At 46.5% G+C, this 4,732-nt stretch overlaps 1 protein-coding gene across 2 annotated transcripts in view; it reads right to left on the bottom strand.

Moving 5' to 3' along the window:
- CASKIN2 (CASK interacting protein 2) overlaps positions 1–1,728 on the bottom strand; it is a 312,904-nt gene extending 311,176 nt beyond the window's left edge. For both annotated transcript variants that reach the window (XM_085617001.1, XM_085617003.1), the window contains exon 1: positions 1,566–1,728. The gene's annotated coding sequence lies outside the window, so the exon portion shown is untranslated. The remainder of the gene's footprint in view (positions 1–1,565) is intronic.
- Between the last annotated feature and the right edge of the window lie 3,004 nt (positions 1,729–4,732).

Raw genomic sequence — 4,732 nt, 5'->3', positions numbered from 1 at the left:
TAAAAAGTCTAAGAATTTGCGCTCATGTTCAAGAGCGAATACATTTTGCGATGGCACCTGTTACTAGATTCAAGAACAGCTTTCTGGTCAGAAAGTTCTGAAAAGAAGCATTGGCAAAGCCATTAGGTCTTGGTTGAATGTGCTAACGATTGTGCAGTTAGTATATTAGAGCAAAACAATTAAGAGAGAGCTAGCAGGAGTATACAGAGAGGGCTATAGTTGTTAAGTAGTCTATCATGTAGTTCAATGAAAGGACTGAATTAGAGTGCTGCCCCCCCCCCCCCAAATAAATACATCACCAAAAAAGCTAATAGCATTAGGTGAGAGATGAATACTCTAATGGAGTGATTGAGAAATTCTCATTTCCAGGCTGAAGAAAGCACCCCCTCGAGCTCTGCGGGCGCCCAGTTACAGGTCAGAGGGATTTCCTTGTGGTATTCTGTGGGGGACAGTTCCTACTCAGGGTAGGGAGGGGTTGGTTATTAATACTTGTTCTAAATGTCCCACTGAAGATTACTGTCTGTACCAGCTTGGGAACAATCATGCCCCATATGAGCACAGACTATCAAAAGGTTAACAATACTAAACAAGGCCATGTAATGGGATAAGGGAGAAAGTAAACAGTTTACCACCGCATCCCCCACCCTCCCGAGAGGAGTTCACAGACCTTAGAACCCAGGAGGGAGGAGGACAAACAGCGGCAGAGGCTATGTTTGCCCAAAGAAAGGGACTATGGAGTGAGGTGGGGGCAGTAGTTAAGGCATACAAGTACCAAAACCTCACGGAACAATGTTACATTTATGCTATGTTGGACATTCCTGTTACTTCACAAATATTACAGGCTATTCCAGGGAGCTGTTTCGCCACCACAAATACACCGGCCTACTTGCTGCACCCCCAGGAGCACAGCTGTCAAGTCACATTCAGCCAGAGTCCTCCTATATGTTTTAGCAATCACTACTCCCATGTAAAGGGTTAATGGTTATATACTAATAATGAGAAAAAAAGCGAAACTACGGGCCCCACAAAGCAAAATCTGGTTAGCTCAAACTCCTGCGCTAAATAAACAGGTGATGTAAGGCCTCTGGCCACTTCGCGATTACAGCTGCATAAGTAAGTTGCCCCTCCACACTTGGGGAATTGAATTGCGTGCTATCGCTCAATCAGCTGCTGCCCCACACACAGTCTGTGTCACTCCTCCACACGCACTTCATTAATTGGCGCCCACCCACGCACAGCCTGTCCTTTAGTCCTCTTCACAACTCCGCACACACCCACTCGCGCATTCAGAGCTAGCTTTCCACGAAAACACAGTGCCTGCTACTCCTTGGAAAGACACAGAGTTACCTGTGGCCCCTACACATACACAGGGCCGTGTGCAACCTCACACGGCCGCCTCCAGCTCACACACAGCCGCAGTAGACGGCTTTTGCCAGCCTCCGGACACAGTACCAGCTGCCACTCTGCACACTGCCTCCTCAGATCCCTTTCCAAGCCCCAGACGGCAGGAGGAGGGGGGCGGGCGGTTAGGAGAGAAAGAGAGTGCCAGAGTATAAAAGTCCTACTTGCGAGAAGTCTCCGGGTCTCCCAGCCCTGGGTTTCGAACCAGCACCGATCCTCGTCCAGCTCGGGGGACCGGGCGCGGGCCACGGCCTCCTCCCACTCTAAGTTCTGCCGGTGCTCCTCGGCGGGCCGCCGTCTCCCTCCCGTGTCCTCTGGGTCTGGAAGGCCTCCCACCGTCCGCTCCCTCCCCAGGAAATCCCTCCCCTGCCTCCTGATTGGGGGTGAGGGCTCGCCCCAGCTCCAGGGCCTGCCCCGCACGGAAGATCGCGGAGACTGTCTGGAAAGGAGGCCGGGCAGGCCCTACCTGCTGGGGCACGCTCCAAACTTTATACCGCCCCTTCCGAGAGTCTAGAGGCGGCGGACGGGCCTCACCTGCTGCGTGCAAGCTTAACTTTAGAGTATACGGGAGCCTGATGGTATCGGACGAATGCAGGAAAGAAGCTAACTTTCTTTATAGCGCCATGTATGGCAGTCTGGCATCATCAGGGCACACTAGCTTATACAGGTTGATAACTGTCCGAAGTAAGATGTGCGCTTCTACAAATCGCCTGTTGTTGGTAAATCATAGGCTCCGATAACGTACACAATCGTATAGTTTTGATTTTGAAGTGAAATAGGGAGAAAGGTAGGCATGTTTTCACAGATTGAAGGTACTTGTTACTGTTATTTACATTTGCAAAGTAATTAACCCCTTCGCTGCTAGGCCTTTTCCCCTCCTGTGCTAAGCCTTTTTTGGGCTATTTGGGGTAGTGCGCGCTTAGGACCCTGTAACTTTTTGACCACATTAGGTATCCACGCCAAATTTGCGTCCTTTTCTTCCAACATCATGGGGATTCTAAAGGTACCCAGGGTTTGTGGATTCTCCTAGAGGGTTCCCAGAAATTAGTCAAAATACAGCAACATTTTGTTTTTTTGGTGAAAAATGGGGAAACGTGGCTGCAAATGAAAGCATCTGGGTTTTTCTCTGCAGATGATATCAAAAAAGGGGTTGTGGGGCTGAAATCACAATTTCTCCAGCTTTTAGGGAATGACAGATTTTTGTCAGAAATCCAACATTTTTTACACAGTTTTGACATTTTTCTGGGACATATATTTTTTTTGCTATTTTTTGTGCTTTCAACCTCCTTCCAGATAATGGTAGAAATGGGTAGAAAAGCAATAATGGATCCTGGAAAGCTATACATTTTTGAAAAGTAGACAAAATTCTGAATTCAGTAAGGGGTCATTTGTGTAGAATCATCAAGGTTTCTTTATAGAAACTATCAGTTAAATATAGGAAAAAATAAAAATTTGTTGAAAAAAGCAGCATTTTGAGTCAACGTTTTCACCTGTGACTTCTTCTAATTATGACATCTCTTTGAAAGCAATGTATCGTTACATCCGGTGGACCTTCCTGGTTGTGGGGATATATAGGACTTGTAGGTTCACCAAGAGCCCAACGAACCCAGAGTAAAAAACTGAGCAGCATTTTGTAATGGTTTTTTTTTTGTTCCGGGTTTATAGCAATTATTGTGGGAAAATGTATACATGGAAAAATCGGTATGAAAGACACCTATGTATTTCTGAAATGGGAACAAATTACAGAGTTTAGAAACAGTGCATATTTGCACATTTTCGAAATTGGGAATACTCATACTTGCATGACAATTATTGGTCATTTTTCAAAATGACTTTTTTTTTACACAATGTCTTTCATTTGGAAGGGAGAAATGCATTAAAAATCAATAGGTAATAACAGTTGCTTTACAAATCTGAACTACCCTAAGTCTCCCGATAAAAATGGTACCTCACTTGTGTGGGTAGGCATAGTGCCCACGACAGGAAGTGGCTCAAAACCTAAGGTGAACACACCACATTTTCACACTGAAAATTTACACTTTTTTTGCGAAGAGTCTAGCTGTAGTTTTTTAACCCTAGCCCTGCCGGCACCTAGGGAAACCTAGCAAACCTATACATTTTTGAAAACTAGACACCCAGGGGAATCCAGGATGGGGTGACTTGACTGCCTCCCACCATGGTCTGTTACCCAGAATCCCTTGCAAAAGTAAAAAATTGACAAAAAAACCAAATTTTCCCCACATTTCTGTGATGGAAAGTTCTGGAATCTGCGTGGATCCACAAATTTCCACCCACCCCGCGTTCCCCAAAGTCCTACGAGAAAAATGGTACCTCACTTGTGCGGGTCGGCATAGTGCCCGCGACAGGAAACGGCGCAAAACGCAACGTGGTCACACCTCAATTTTGCAGTGAAAAATGACCCTTTTTTGACAAAGTGACTAGCTGTAGTTTTTGAACCCTAGCCCTGCCGGCACCTAGGGAAACCTAGCAAACCTATACATTTTTGAAAACTAGACACTCAGGGGACTCCAGGATGGGGTGACTTGACTGCCTCCCACCATGGTCTGTTACCCAGAATCCCTTGCAAACGTAAAAGATTGACAAAAAAAACACATTTTCCCCACATTTCTGTGATGGAAAGTTCTGGAATCTGCGTGGATCCACATATTTCCACCCACCCCGCGTTCCCCAATGTCCTACGAGAAAAATGGTACCTCACTTGTGTGGGTCGGCCTAGTGCCCGCGACAGGAAACGGCGCAAAACGCAACGTGGTCACACCTCAATTTTGCAGTGAAAAATGACCCTTTTTTGGCAAAGTGACGAGCTGTAGTTTTTGAACCCTAGCCCTGCCGGCACCTAGGGAAACCTAGTAAACCTATACATTTTTGAAAACTAGACACCCAGGGGAATCCAGGATGGGGTGACTTGACTGCCTCCCACCATGGTCTGTTACCCAGAATCCCTTGCAAACGTTAAAAAATGACAAAAAAACACATTTTCCCCACATTTCTGTGTTGGAAAGTTCTGGAATCTGCGTGGATCCACAAATTTCCACCCACCCCGCGTTCCCCAAAGTCCTACGAGAAAAATGGTACCTCGCTTGTGTGGGTCGGCCTAGTGCCCGCGACAGGAAACGGCACAAAACGCAACGTGGTCACACCTCAATTTTGCAGTGAAAAATGACCCCTTTTTGGCAAAGTGACTAGCTGTAGTTTTTGAACCCTAGCCCTGCCGGCACCTAGGGAAACCTAGCAAACCTATACATTTTTGAAAACTAGACACCCAGAGGAATCCAGGATGGGGTGACTTGACTGCCTCCCACCATGGTCT

This window comes from Triturus cristatus, chromosome 7, assembly GCF_964204655.1.
Source record: "Triturus cristatus chromosome 7, aTriCri1.1, whole genome shotgun sequence".
In the NCBI taxonomy this organism is placed as follows: Eukaryota; Metazoa; Chordata; class Amphibia; order Caudata; family Salamandridae; genus Triturus; species Triturus cristatus.
Note: the sequence above shows the minus strand (reverse complement) of the source record. Positions and strands in the feature narration are given on the sequence as shown.